Raw genomic sequence first — 16,432 nt, 5'->3', positions numbered from 1 at the left:
TAAATACACATGACTAACCATAAAGCACATAACCGTGTAAAGTTGAAATTCCTAAATTAGGGATTTGGCCAAATAATACACTGAACTAACCACCTAAATACACATGACTAACCATAAAGCACAGAACCGTGTAAAGTTGAAATTCCTAAATTAGGGAATTGGTATAAATAATACACTGAACTAACCACCTAAATACACATAACTAACCATAAAGCACAGAACCGTGTAAAATTGAATTTAGGAATTTCAACTGAGTTTACACGGTTATGTGCTTTATGGTTAGTCATGTGTTTTTAGGTGGTTAGTTCAGTGTATTATTTGATCAAATCCGCAGGAAAAAGGGGTGTTTGGGGTGTTTCTACTATTCCTATGTCTATGAATCATTATTCTTGTTGTTGGGTGTTTCTTTAGGAATCTAATTAGAGGGTGGATTCTATTTATTAAGTAAAGGGGCTAGGTTTCGTTGCATTGTCCTTTTTTGAGATGAACTTCTTATTTGTGGGGGTGCATATCTAAAGATTATTTTTCAAGCTCAGTTTTATTAATAAATATTTGTGCTTTTGAAAAAAATATCATACTTGTTTTCTTCTTCAACTTTTCTCATAAACCTGACCTCATTTGATTTTAATATTCTGTTTTCATTAGTTAGTTCATTGCTTTTCCCCGTTGTCGCGTCTTGCTTGTTTCTCTCCCATTGATTTATAGTGGTGCTACTTACTCAATTTGTCGTATTTCACTTAGAGGGGAATAATAAGCTATATAAGTTCCATATTTTGGACAGTTTTACTATATTCATCCACATACCAATCAATCAATATCAATATCAATATCAATCAATATATATTAGAAAAGAAGAACTTCTATCAGGCTGATTTAGTGACGTGTCATTCTCACGTTAGTTCTTAGTGACGTGTCATTCTCACGTTAATTCTCATAAAAAAAATTCCACGAGTCATTCTCAGTTTAATTCTCATAAAAAAATACATTTTTAAATTTTAGATTTGATTAGGATTTAGGTTGTTTATTTCTTGATTTTATCTTAATTAACTTTGATTTATTTTTAGAGTATTAATTAATTTTTATGGTATTTTTATTGAATTTTCGGATTTTTAATTAATTCAGGATTTTATGAGTTTTTATTGTGATTCGCTAGATTTTGATAGTTTTTTATCTATATTTTTTTAGTAACTTTTTAAATTTTAGATTTGATAGGATTTAGGTTGTTTATTTCATGATTTTATCTTAATTTATCTTATTATTTATTTTTAGAGTATTAATTAATTTTTATGGTATTTTTGTTGAATTTTTGGATTTTTAATTAATTCAGGATTTTATGAGTTTTTATTGTGATTTGCTAGATTTTTGTAGTTTTTATCTATCTTTATTTATTACCTTTTAAAATTTTAGATTTGATTAGGATTTAGGTTGTTTATTTCTTGATTTTATCTTAATTTATCTTAAAATCCTTAATTAAATAAAAATCCAAAAATTCAGTAATTAGATTATTTTCCTCATCCTCTTTTGATATATTTGTTCCAATGTCCCTAATCTGAATTTTGCAATTGAAACTAATTCATCTTCTGCCCTGGGTTTTTTTTTTCGAAAAAGAATGAGCTTGCGGTGTCTTCCTGTATGAGTCAAATCCTCATCTCGAGTTTCAAGGTATTCAGTTCTCTACTCTTTCTCTTCTTGCTTTGGATTATCAATATTTATTTGGGTTCTTATTTTCTGTTTTCATTTTATTTCTTTATTTTTTCTGAGTAGGAGGAAGAGAATCCTAACGAGAAGAAACTATAGGAACTCAATAATTGACAAGAGAAGAAAGAAGAATCTAAGTTCGTGTGAGTGGTGATTTTCTGATTCAGGTTCGATGTGAGAATTTTTTTATAAGATTTTCCCCCTCTAGATTGTGATTACTTCATTGGTAAAATTCATGCTAGATTGTGGAGGCCCAAAGTTACAGGTGTTCGGAGCTCCTTGTTGATTTTCCCTATGGCTTCAACTCAGATATTTGGTATCAAAGATCCCTTTTATGTTTAATCATTCATTATATTTCTTTTCAAGTTGGTTATGATGCATGAAGGCTAATTAATTGATGTTCCTTCTCTTTTGAGTTAATTCGCTAGTCGAGATAAGATGAGAACGCTTAAATGATGAAATTCAAATCCTTTCTTCACTATATTTCAGTTTCATTGACAGGTTGGACTTAGCTGTCATTGTTTATGACTTATAAGTTTTTCTTTTCATTTGTGTATCAGGTTTTTCTTCTTTGTTATGAGATAATTATGCTTCATTCTATGAGTCTGTCTCCTCAATTGTTGTTGCTTTGCATTAAGGAAGTTGAGTCTGGTCAAGTATTGTGATAATTTTTAAATGCTATCATCATCATTATCCTTGGGTTGGATCTTTGGTATGCAAACTTTATTTTTCTGGTGAAAGAAAGTTTTGGGAGAATAGGGGATTGATCCCATCTCAAAGTCCAAAGAAAAGTTGTTATGATATTTGTAGTGAGTAGTTTCTTTTAGTTGTAGAATATAGAAGGTTTTGTATCATATTTTATATTTAAATCCATGCTTTTTTATTAAAAGACAAATTTTCAGTGAACTGTGTTTGTGTGTCAGAATAACTTTGCTCTTTTCTTCCAAGTTTATTAGTCGGTGATGCATCATAATATTAGGACAATCTAACTATTAAATGGTAGCTTAATGGTGTATATTATTTGAATTGAAAGCAGGGGCGGAGGCATGAATTTCAGAAAGGGGGGACTAAGATATAAAGGAACATAATTTGTAAGAAAATTTCAATTTTTATCAACTAAAGAATGTGCAAAAAAAAAACATAAAGAAAACAAGAATGAAGTAGCAGCCCAACCTAAGAAAAAACTCCTTTGTTGAAGGCCAAAACTTAAATGGGACATTTTACAAACAGTTGGTGTGCATAATGTAAGACCAAGAATCGGTCATGTAGTACAACTCTATGTTTTGATGATTACAAGTTAATTATTGTATATGAACAATTATGGTACTCTAACGTTGTTCTCTGAGTGTTTAATTGACAGGCTCTGACTCTGGTCTAAAAACACACTTATTAGAAGCACAAAGCAAAAAGAGTAGCCAACCCAATGCTTTCGCTCTCACTATGTTCTGATTGAACAGTAGTATATGCTTCAGAAGTTCTGAAGAATATAAGCTCTGATATGGATTCAGATCACTTCAAGTTCTAAAGACCAGAAGCTTTGAAGGTCCAGAAGATAAGAAGCGAAGACTCTGAAGTCCAAGAGTAAGCTGGCTCTGAAGACCAAGTACTTCCAACTCTGATGACTAGAAGTTTTGATGAACAGTCCAGAAGCAGAAGCTACGAAGGTATGAGGATCAAACCTTCCCTCTGACTCTGATCTCCTGAGCTGCACGCGTCCCAACACGAAGCGTCACCAGATCAGAAGTCAACTAGGATAAGGCTCACGTCGCTATCCAAGTACAAAAGCAATTGTACTATTCTGACCGCCTTACCTAAGATGTTCAGCCATAGCAGAATCTGGAAGTTCCGGATTTGCCCTCCAACGGTAGCATTCCATGCAACGGCTACAACCCTAAACCTTGAAGTATAAATAGAGGCTGAAGTTGGAAGAAAGAAGCTAAGAAACTTTGTGCAAAACTCAAGCAAATATTCAACCGATCTATTAGCAATCTTTCTTCATTCGTTCTTATTGTGTTTACCTTAGCTTTCTTAGAAGCACTTCATTATAGACCAAAACCTTTCAAACAGTGAGTTTGTATTTCCTTAAGGGACCAAGTTTGGTCAGATCCTTGAGAAGACTAAGAGAGTGAATCTTAGTGTTTGCTAGTTCATTGTATTGTTAGTCACTGAGCAGGTTGCTAGTGCAGTTGTAACAAACATTGTATAGTAAATTTCCTTCATTCTAAGAAGGAAGAAATCACCTTAACGGGTGATTAGCTTGAGAGATTATCAAGTGAACCAGGATAAAATACTTATGTGCTTCTCTTCATCTCTTATCTTTGCACCTTGTGTTATTTGTTCCGAAAAGATTTGCCTAAATCTTAAGTGGGAAAAGTTTTTATCTGAAAACGCTATTCAAACCCCCCTTTCTATCGTTTTTCATACCTTCACATAATTTTTATAACCTTTTTATACAAGCAAAACGCAAGAACCACAAATATAATCTCATATAATCAGACTGATTAACAAGGTTATTAAAACTGGACCGTTGATCAAATCGGTGAGAGAATTGGTTCACCGTTCATTAGATCAATCGTAGTTGAATTGTGGTATGACCGGTATAGCCGCTATAAATTAAATATATCATTTTAAAAATATATATAGTAGATTATAAAAATTGATATTAAATAATTACTAAATTTTAACTTAAAATTTAAGTTTATATTTACCTTAAATATCACAGATTCAAATTGATTTCAAATAGTTTTAGATGGTTGTTTAAAAATTAACACAAAAATATGCTATCAAATGCTTCGTATAAGTTAAGACTATTCTTTTATATTTTTTATTACTATGTTGGAAAGAGGTGCAACTCTAATGTCAAAAAAAGTGCAGTCCAGTAGCTTTCACGTCTAATAAAAAAGGCACATATGTAACAAAACTCTAATATCTATTTCTAATTTCAATTGTTAGTGGATAACACAGAGTTTCAAAAGAATGTCTACTGAATCTGAAAGAGAAACACAAATAACATAGAGATCACTCATTCCTCTCAGCTCAATCTTCCCCTCCCTCCTCTCCTTCTCAAGTCTCACACTGCTTCAATTTTTTTTCTTAAGACATTCCTAAAATTCAGGGGTGACTAACCATGGACAAGTCACCCATGTACCTCCGCCACAGCTTGAAAGTGAATTATGTCATGGAAAATCTCTCTTCACTTCCATGTATGTAATTTATGGCTTATGATCCATAAACTAATCTCAGTGTAACATTTAAAATTATGTGTCGGACGACGACTAGAGAACTATTAATATATTCGCATACAAATAATTCCATGTTAAAACTAACATAAAAATTAATTTTAATATCATTTCAGTAATTTTTTTAATTTTTAAAACCAACTTTAGATGTAAATATAATTAACTGTTTGATAATTTGATGATAAAAATATTTGTGTGGAGATTAGAAAATATTAGTACAGATATTATTTATAATTATTTATGTTTAAAGAATTAAAAGTTCATACAAGGGGAGCAAGCATGAAAAAATTAATAGAGAAATAATTTTTGATTTAATTTCAATACTATACAACACAATATCATGTTTTTATTTTTGGGCAACTCTCAATTTGGTGATAAAAAATTTTGTGCGGAGATTAGAAAACATTAGTACATATATAATTTATATTTATTTATGTTTAAAGAATTAAAAGTTCATACGAGGGGAACGAGCATAGAGAAATAAGTTTTGATATAATTTTTATGCAACATCTGGAAGCCAAAATAAGTCTTAATGATAGTTTATCTTTTTGATCACTTTATATTAGTTAATTCAATATATGCTTACAAAGCACTAGAATTGAGTGTCTGAATTTATGCTCTTTAAATATCTACATCTTTATTATGATTGTTCTTACATTCTTAGTATCTTAAATTTTTTATAATTTAAAATATTGATTGATGTTTCAAATTTAATAGACAAATTCCTCGTGCAACGCGCGGGTAAAAACACACTAGTCTAGTTTCATTTTCATTCATTTTTCTTCTCATTTTTCTTTTATATTTTTCAAGAACATCACATATCTCTCATTTCATTCTTCTATATCTATCTTTCAAAGTGAAAAATGGAATTTGGGTGTCAATATTATTTTCCCTTTATAAATCGTGAATTTGTCACTGGATTGCCACATTAGCGGTCATACCGTGAACCGTGAACGTACTATGAAATTCTACAAATATACGCCTACTCTTTCCAATGTTTGGTCTCGGTCGGATAGGGACGTGGTGAAGGCAAATTTTGATTTTTCACTCTCTTCTACAGTGATGACAACCCTTGATTTTGTTACCGGTGATGGTGATAGTTTGGTTTTGGCTTCAACAACCTTTGCCCCGATGGAGGCTCTCTTTCCCGTGATTGAGGAGGCTTTTGGCTTGGGATGGGCCCTTAGCTTGTCAACATATTTGAGCTTTTTGAGAGGTGGATGTGAACATCTAGGGGAACATCCTACCTTGACTCTATTACCGATGATTGTCGTATTTTAGTTTCTAGTTTTAATTTTGCTATTTTTTTGTTTGTGCATCGTAGTGGTAATGTTGTTGCCGATAGTCTAGCAAAACTGTCTTTTTCTTCAGGTTTTAGGCTCTGGATTGAGGAGGTATTGGACGCGATGCTTCCACTGATTCATCATGATGTAATGACCTCTACGCCTTCTTCTTCTTAATATATGCATGTTGTTTCAAAAAAAAAATTAATTCCATGATTAGAAATAAAATTATAATAAAGATATCGAAATGTATATTTTGATTTATAAGAACTATTAAATACTGGAGTTCTCTAATCTACTACATCAAATTATTTTTTTGGTTACATAGGAAGATGAAAAAAGGACGAAACTAAGCTATTATATCATGACATAACAGAGCTATGATCTAGGAAGGAGGTTCCCTCCAAATGTGACGAGGTGAGCCCTCTCGAGAAGCCTCGTGAGCATGCTAATCAACGACTCTAGTACCCTCTCTAGGTACCTACGTAATAGCCATCGTCCATCCGCACTGTAGCATTGCCCGAATCTGAGCAACCGTCTCTCTAGCCCAATATGTGTGCACGTCGTCGTCGTTTTTTAGGACCTTTACACATTGACCCTCTGAAATCTGAGATCTCACACATGTTGAAGCCCAAACTCTATGGCAAGAAGCTTGGCCAGGAAAGCATCCCTGTGGTAATGGCCGGTGAAAATCCCAGAAGTCCAATTGGCAGAGTCATCAAGAAGAATAGAATTGCACCCCATACGCCGAGACATGGGATCCCAGCTACCATCTACTGTTAGGAAAACCGCTTACGTGTCCAACTGTGGAACATGTGCTGTTATGGTTCCACCAACCGAACCAGATACATGGCTAAAAGGCCATCACGTCCAGTTACGAGCATGACAAAGAACCATCCACAGAACATAATTCAGCTCCCATCGACTATCCCTGAACATAATGCAGAATTATATGAGGCATAAATACAACAAAAGAATACCAAACCTGCTCTAAATCTGGGCATTGCAAAAAGACGTGATTCATGGTTTCCTACTTCGCACCGCAGCGAGAGCAAGCTGCAACAGCACTTAGATGATTGCGCATCCTTTTAGAATTGTTTGGGAGAGCCTCTTTTCCTAAGAGCCATAGGAAGAACCGAATCTTTCCGGAACTTTGCATTTCCAAATCTCCTTCGAACAAGCCAGCAGACTAATGTCACCAGTGCTTATGAGCATGTCAAATGCACAAGAGGTGGTGAAAGCCTAAGTATGAGAGCCTTTTTCATAGCACCAGATCAACACCGTTAGTATAAGACATGACCCTCACATGAATTATTTCATCCACAAGCCTCAGGGGAAGTACAACATACAATTTTTCAAACGCCATTGTCCATTCACCCTTAAATCAGAAACAGTGAACATGGTATCTGACATATGTACAAACGTAACACGCGATCCAATCCCTCCTGACCAAAGCCAATCATCACACCAAAAGCATGAAGACTCGTCCCCAAGTGTGCCTCTAAGCCCACAGCTAAAGCATCATGCGCTTTCATGATACATTTCCATATGTATGAGTTACCATTCTTGTATGAACCTACAAGATCTGAAATGTTAGGTAAATATTTATGAGAAAGGGCTTGCACCCATGGCTTCCCCTGTTATGTAGGAGACTCTCCACCAGCTTCTATAGCATAGCCACATTGTTGAGGCGCGTGCTCTGAACATAAGTGTCCCATGGGCTTTAAGGCTAGAAATATCCTTGCAAGGGACAAGGTTCCAACATCGGTTTGGTCCTCTTTACCCCAAATGCAACAGCGAATCTTCATATCAATGAAAGCACAAACTGAGTCTGGATGCCAAAGAGCCTGCATGGAATAGACGGGGAGAGCAGTGGGGACAAATTTTTACAAGCATAACCGACCCGCTTTGTTCAAAAACCTATTCTTCCATGAAGCCAAGCGAGTGCTCGCTTTGTCAATAATAGGCGCAAAACTCTCTATTGTAACTCTCCCCTTCAAGAGAAGCATGCCTAGATGCTTCCCTAAATTGCTCACTCTACTAATACCCATGATGTTGGATAATTCCTATTGAACATTCTATGTTATACTTGTGGAGCATAACATTAATTACTTCTCCAAATTAACTCTCTTTTCGGAAGCACTACAGAAGTCATTCAAAGTATTTGTCACTAACCTCATTTGGTCCTTATTAGCTTGGCAAAAGGCAAGACATCATCCGCAAAGAATAAGTGAGAGATGTCGAACCTTCCTTAGCAATGTGAATGGGTTTCCAAGAACCATAAACAACTAATTTTCAGAATTTGGATAGGAAGGCACTTCATGCATAACACAAACAGATAAGGAGAAAGCGGGTCCGCTTGACGTAAGCCTCTTTGTGGAGTGAAGGAAGGAAGCTTCACACCATTCCAAAGACTGTAGATACTCTCATGTTGCACTCCCCACATAATCAAGTGGACAATTGAGGGTGGAAAACCAAAGTCATGAAGAGTCACTCGCAAGAAATCCCAATTGAGCCTATCAAAAGATTTTTCGAAGTCAATTTTGAGAGCAACCAGCCCACCTCCTCTCTTGTGGGTGTGTATAGTATGCATGTCCTCCTAGGCTAGAATAATATACCTCGACCGGGAATAAAGTGGTCCCACAAGCTTTGCCAAGATGGGCTTAAACCTACTAGCTAGCACCTTTGTGATCACCTTGTCTGTCACGTTGCACAAACTGATAGGTCTCAAGTCCTTGAAGCGAAGAGGGTTCTCCAACTTTTTGTTGGTGCTTTCTTTGGTGAGTGTTATATTTTCTTGAGAACTAGCTCTAAGGTTCTATTATTAATACAAAGACAAATTTTCATAAAAAATAACCTTAACACCACAAATTGTGGATGTCAGAAACTTGTCATAAGGTGTCGTCGTCGGAATGTCGTCCATGACTCGATTCGAATGTCCAAGCATCATTTACAATGATTAGTGAATTATTATATAGTATAAAACACACATGACACTTATGTTTGCAGCAACCTTAGACTGCCAAAAAATCAGGGTCGTGTATAAGGTAAGGCCAATTAGCCCTTGTACTCCCATTTATATCAATTTTGGCTTACCTAAAAAAAGGCCAATTAGCCCATTGCCTTAGGCCCCAAAATATAATCAATACATATATAATATATACTATTGAAACTTGAGATATAATAGAAAAACAAAAATGTGGGAATTGAGAAGTTGGCAGTAATTAGTAATAGTATTTTGTATTAGCAAATTTACATTTTTCAAAAAATTAACGAATAAAATTTTCATTATTTTTATATTCTCAAAATTGAAAAATATAATTAATTTGTGGTTGTTCATAACCGTTAGTTTTAATTATTATATATTTATAGTATTGTACAAGTTGTTTTTCACTCATTGTTTTTTTTTTAAATTGTCATTGTTTCTCTCTTGAAGTGAATTATCAAAGGAGATACTTGATATCAAAGTGTTTCAAAATATTTCATTGTTTCATCCTTGCCTTCAATGTTCTATTGTTCATCATTTTTTATTTGTTTTGCAAGATTTTTTATTGTATTCTTATTATTTGCAAGATAAAACGTTAAATAGAAAGTATGTATCTGATTTTGAAAAAACTAAATTAAAAGATAATATAATGTGCAAAATTTATACTTCATATGTTATATTAAGTCTTTTAAAAAACCACTTCAATATTTTCGCCTTAGGCCCCAAAATGTTCATACACAGTCTGGCATAAAATGTATTATCTTGCAGTTTTTTAAACTTTTCATTTGGTAGTGGTCTAAAACACTTCACAAAGTGTGTCTCTTGGCACCTTCGGTGCTTCACATATCACCAGTCCATTGATTTTTTTATAGAGACTGCACCACTAAGCAGGTGCGTTTGACATTTCTTAGGGAGTGGGTACTTAGTGGTGATCACTATATATAGCTTCAATGTCTTCAACTTCAACCTCCTTTCACACACATGAAAAGGAATAGACAATTTCTAATGCATCCACTAATTGATAATAATTTCATGAACACAATGGGACAATAACGACCATAATTAACAAGACGGTAACTATCGATCCAACACCCTCGTGTTCGGTGCCTTTGTCCTTCTAGTCATTGACTTTTACTCTTTTAGTATATAATATTTGCTAAGTTGTTCAACTTTTGTCTCCTTGTGCCGTGTTTGATTTGTTCCCTCGGCATAAGCCTACAGTGCAAGATTCAATTCCACTTACATAATTAAGAGCTTGACTAAACATTCGAATACCTCCAAACAACACAATGTCTAGCTAGCTAGAAGACGTGACTAATCAAATAATCTTAATAAAAATCTTGATATTTTTAGCATTATTTTAACACATCTTCAAATTTTGATTGGTAGTGAGAGATGCAAGATTTCACATATATATACACATGATCATCAAGCTCTTGGTTGCATTAATTCACTACCTCCATGAAACCATGGCCGTCCAAAGCATCATACCCCTTTTGGTTATTCTCATGAGCCTTCACTCTTATGCATTCACTAAACCTTCTTTACATAGGCAGCAGCCACCGCCCAAGGGTGGTGTTAGAGCGGCATATTGGCCTGCAGGGTCTGATTTCTCAACCTCTTCCATTGACACAAACTACTTCACTCACATATACTACGCCTTTGTCCAACCTGCACCGGAATCCTTCAACCTCCAAATCAGTGAATCCGACAAGAAGTGGGCCCCCAAGTATGATGGAATCCGTAACATCCGTCCGCGGGTGACAACGCTGCTATCCATCGGAGGGGGTGGCAACAACGCAACCCTCTTCTCAGAGATGGCTAGCAGCAAACGAAACCGCGCGAGCTTCATAAACTCCACCATCCACGTGGCGCGAAAGTACGAGTTCAATGGTCTTGACTTGGATTGGGAGTGGCCGAGAGATGAAAAAGACATGTCTAACCTTGCGTTGTAGTTAAAGGAATGGTACAAGGCTTTGGTGGTGGAAGCTAACACTAGTAGAAAATCACGTTTGCTTTTAACTTCTGCGGTGTATTTTAACTCCATGATTTCGCTTATTGGTAATGGGCCTAGGTTGTACCCGGTTCGAGCCATTCGGAAGTACTTGGATTGGGTTAACCCAATGTGTTTTGATTTCCATGGCGCGTGGGCCAACGAAACGGGCTTTAACGCCGCGTTGTATGATCCAAATTCTAACATAAGCACCAAGTATGGTATCGGGTCTTGGATCAGGTCAGGTGTGCCGGCCGAGAAACTGGTTATGGGTTTGCCGCTATACGGGCGGGCGTGGGAGCTGAAGGATCCGAATGATCATGGGGTTGGGGCAAAAGCGGTTGGTCCAGCAGTTGATACAGATGGTAGTATGGACTATGATGAAATCTTGGTGTTTAATAAAGACACTGGTGCCAAGGTTGTGTATGATGAAGTGGCTGTGTCATTCTACTCTTATTCGGGCACTACTTGGATCGGGTATGATGATGGACCCTCCATAACGAAGAAGGTTCAATTTGCTCGGTCAATGGGCTTGAATGGGTATTTCTTTTGGGCTATTGGCAAGGACAAGGATTGGACCATCTCAAAACAAGGTAAGAAACCAATACGACAATACCACTTGTTTTCACCTCTTTATAATGATTGACAAAAAAAAAACACCTCTTTATAATTATTGACCAAATAAAACCTCTTTATAATTTTTTTTAATAATACATTTTTGCAATTTTATTTTGATAATATACATTTTTAACAATATTCATTATTATATCTGTCACGAGTCTGAATCCTCACTTTATAGAGTAAAGTAAGCCATTACAATCACTGATTGAGTTGTTTTATTAGCTTTTCAAGATAAGTAGTCAACGTTAATGATTATGATGATTATTTTATTCTTTAAAATGACTCTCTTATTTTAGAAGAGCTAGGTTCATATGGTAGAATAGTTGCAAAATAAATCCCTTTGGTAAAGGCATTCATGATCGTTATTTTGTTTTTTTATTTAATTTTTTTCTAGAAAATGATTTCTAAAATTAATCTATAACATTGACCCAAAATATTCCATTGTCAACAATTCATGTACTCTCTCTTTTTTCTAATTATTTTTAATTTCAATTTCTCATTTTACATATTTGTAGTATTAAAGATTTTTCTCTTTTAGGAGAGGAGATGGTTTTTTATTATAATTTTGATGGGTTTCTTGCATTTTAATGCAGGCTGAAGTCTTTAGATTTTATCCATATGATAATGTTTGATATTTTGTTTGTTTGCTTGTGTTTTTTCTCATTTGGCAGCTTCAAATGCATGGGGATACTGAGGGCAATATATGTTATTCCAAGCTTCATATAATGCTAGCTCAACCTTCATAATTGATAACTGATTAGATCATATATAAATTTATTTTGTCGCTACATTGTTGAATAATATCAGTGTTACGTACATTAGTGAATACTCTGATTTTCGATGAAAATATTGAATACTCTGATTATGTACCAACAATGATTAGAAAACAATTTTGAGTTAAAATTAAAGCTGGGTACGAATAGTTAAGCATGCATAAGAATAAACAATCATCCAATGCAAACAGGTTGAAGTCTAATGTGTTAAGAATTCACTGATCTTTTGGTGAAAACTTGTTTCTTTTAAAGAATTTTTTTTGTAAAATGCAAATTTAAATAATAGAGAAATGAAGCAATAAGAGATAAATACATGTGAAATACGATAATATGTGCAGTGGCGGAGGAGGGGACATGCCCCTCCTTCTTACATGTGATACATATCTATATGAGCAGTACTTTGATTTTGGTCACCTTAGTTTAGCTCTTCGAGTCTCAATTTTTTCTCTCCACCATCGGTTATGTGATAGGAAGAGATAGGATTGTCCACCGGAGGGGTTTGGTCAGATTCGGGTTGAAAACATTGATTTTGTCGAATGAAATACAAAAATCACCAGGCCCACCACCGTCCATTTAGTAGCTACGGGTTGTTCAGGTTCGTCGAATCACGATTTCCTCGGTTGAGTTCGTGTGATTGTTGATCCAAAAAAAAGGATGAGCGAGAAGCACAAGAAGGATTTCGAGAAAATTACCAGTAAAATACAAAAAAAAAATAGTCTTAACCATCAACCAAAAATAAAGCCTTTATATATGGAAATAAAAATGACTCTAATGCAACACTTGATCTCATTCAATGGGTAAGAGCATCTTCAACTTCAAATTGTTACATGCAACAATCAGATTTGTGACCTGTGAGTGCAAGTGTCAATTTTTCTGAGGAAGACCACTACAAGGAAATGGGTAAGACAAATAGAAGAAGAAAAATTTGGGGGATTAGGGTTAAAAGGGTAAGAACTAACCTTAAACTTCTGGATATGACTTCTTTTGACATAGAGGCAGAGAAGGTCGGAGCGGTGCGATAGAGGTTCTCCGGAGCGGCACGGTGGAGGTTTCTCCTTCAAGGTCTCACGATAGAGACCGTCGTGATCAAGAACAGCGAAAGAGTGACGTCATGTTGGCCTTGTGACGGCGCAAAATGGTAGGCGAAGATAATCAAATCTTGGAACAAATTGGGGTTGGAGCGGTGAAGATAGTGGTAGAATGGTCGTGTGTAGTGGTGGTAAGAGAGGAAGCGGAGGTCCTAGGGTTTGTTTGATTTTTTCAAGTGAAAGAGAAAGAAGACCGAGAGAGATGAGAAAAGAGAAGAGGCAGCGTTAAAGAAGATAGGAAGAGAGTGAGAAAGACTGATTCAGTAGGTTTAGATTATGATTATGTAATGAAAGTGAGCCTAGGCTCCCATTTTTTTAATAGATTTGGTATGGTCTGTTCACAGCTCAAACCGCCACCGACCGCTTATACACCCATTTAAACCCATTTTTTTGGGCTGCCTAAAACTGTGACCGACCCGACCTGACTAAGTGGAAAAATAAATGGTCGGTTAGATCGGTTTCAAGTTGGGCCGATTCTTGTTGGACAACCCTCTGAAGAGATGCCAAATTAAAAGGGAATATATTCAAACCATTCAAAACTTAAGCAAAAAGTATATACGATAACATATTTTGTCCAACCCGAATTTGACCAAGAAGCCATAGTCTCAAGAGTCTTGAGTTGAATTGATGAATTTGGTTAATCTCCCCTTTTCACTCTTCCACATACACATAGTATGATGAGAGGTTTTCTGAGATGGGTAGACAGAGGACCAAAGTGTTTTTAACTTTCAATCTGAAATATCCATCAAATATTAGAATTATCTTATGATATTTAAACATGTAGATAGTGGGTTGTGTTGTTCCTTTGTCTTGGATTGTCTACATTTTAGCTAAGTGTTTCTGTGGCAAGATGTGGGACACGATGTTGCAGCATCTTGGATGTAACATTTGTCCCTATGGGCCTGCTGTGTGTGTTTAAGTGTTTTATCTCAGAAGCGTTGGATTGATCAAGTGGTCAACAAGCTAGGGTTATTATAAGACTACTGCGTGTTGTATAATGGATATGCTAAGTGTGATCAAATTGATTCCAGCAGATTTGATCTAACGATTGTTTGTGGAAGGTTTATCTTTTGTTCAAATCTTAGTAATTAGAGATTTGTTGCTATTTTATAAAGATAGACTTCTTGTTTGTGTTATGGACTCTTTGTTGCTCAAGCTCATTGAAGACAATGCCTGAGGAACTGCTATATATGAAGACCAAGACCTAGCTGATAGGTCACGAGTTTTGAAGCAGAGAAAAGATTAGGGTTTTCTTGTGAGTTCATACTGTGTACTTTGTTGTAACTCTCTTAGCAGCGTTTACTAAATCTGGTTAGGCTGAGAGTTGTGTGTGTGGTTTGTTTGATCGTGTGATTTGTCTTTACTCTGATTGTAAGGGATCAATCACTGTGGCAGTAATTGTGTGAGAAAGTAAGAGAGGCTCTCATACTCAGGGGGATGACTAAGTAATAAGACACTATAGAAATAGGGAAAGGGGCTATGAATAGGGGTTATTCATCTAAGACCTTGTGTACTTGATTATCTGATATAGTGGATTATCTTTCTCGGGTGAAAACCCTCCAGACGTAGGTGATTTTGCATCGAACTAGGTTAACAATCATGTGTGTTCTTTTGCAGTTAAATTACATTCTGTCAAATTTGTTTTTCTGATTGTAATATGTTATACAAGATGTCTTAGATATTGTGTAAACCATATGTCCTTACGTGTGCCAGAATTTCAGGCTGGGTTTTAAAATTTAATATCACTTATAATTAGCGTTTGGCCTAACCTTTTTAGAGATTAAAAGCTACTTATAAGTTAAAGTTAAGAATAAAACTAAAGTTGTTTGGTGGTTTTCATATTTTACAATTTAAATGTAACTTTTAAGGTAAAAATTGTGTGATCAATAATATATAGGCTTAAATAAGTTTTTGGTCCCTATCCTTTATAAAATGTCTGGTTTTCGTCCCTCGCCGGAGCAAATGTGGGTTTTAGTCCCTAACCTTTGCTAAAAGTTTTGGTTTTCATCCCTCCGGAGCTCTGGGTCAACGCCGGAGCTCCGGTGACCCATGTGGCAATGCCACATGGGATTAATGATGTCAGGTGTTATTATTTAAAAAAAAAAAAGGAAATTAACTCAATAATTAAAAATCTTTAACTCACTAATTAAAAATCTCAATTATCCTAAACTAATCCCTCACCTAAACCACCACCACTCTGTTTTCACAAAATTTTCATAGCTTTTTTGGTGCTACCCAAATACAACTTTCAGAAAGATCAAATACAAAAAAAGATGAATGAAACCCATGAACTTTAGCCGACAAAATTTTCATAGATTAAACTGATTTCAAAGGTTACCACACACACTCTCCTCCTCTCATTGCATTTCTGGTTCAACTGACACCACACAAAAACACTCACATAATCACAAACATCTTTCTGTCTCATTCAAATTCTCAATTCTATTGATCCTCAAACTCGATCGTGTCCCATGGAGGCAGCATCATCATCATCATTGTGTGCCCAAGACCCATTTGTGTTTTATTCCCATATAGGTCTTCTCTTCTTCTACGACAAAGCTTCGAGCTTTCTGCTTCTTAGTGATGGGTATGGCTCGATCTGGATGGGGCTAAGGTTGGGGGGCTCAATCTGGGAGAGGTGGGGTCGGGGGGTGGTGGCTAAGTGTTAGGGGCGGCTCGATCTGGTTGGGGGTGGCTCGATCTGGGTGGGTTGGGGTTGGGGGCGGCTCGATCTGGGTGGGTTGGGGTTGG

At 35.7% G+C, this 16,432-nt stretch overlaps 1 pseudogene; it reads left to right on the top strand.

The window, feature by feature from the left end:
• Positions 1-10,675: 10,675 nt before the first annotated feature.
• Positions 10,676-12,608, top strand: LOC130718746 (class V chitinase CHIT5-like; annotated as a pseudogene).
• Positions 12,609-16,432: the final 3,824 nt, after the last annotated feature.

The sequence above is a fragment of the Lotus japonicus genome, chromosome 5 (assembly GCF_012489685.1).
Source record: "Lotus japonicus ecotype B-129 chromosome 5, LjGifu_v1.2".
NCBI classification, from domain to species: Eukaryota; Viridiplantae; Streptophyta; class Magnoliopsida; order Fabales; family Fabaceae; genus Lotus; species Lotus japonicus.
This window is presented reverse-complemented; position numbering and strand designations above follow the sequence as displayed.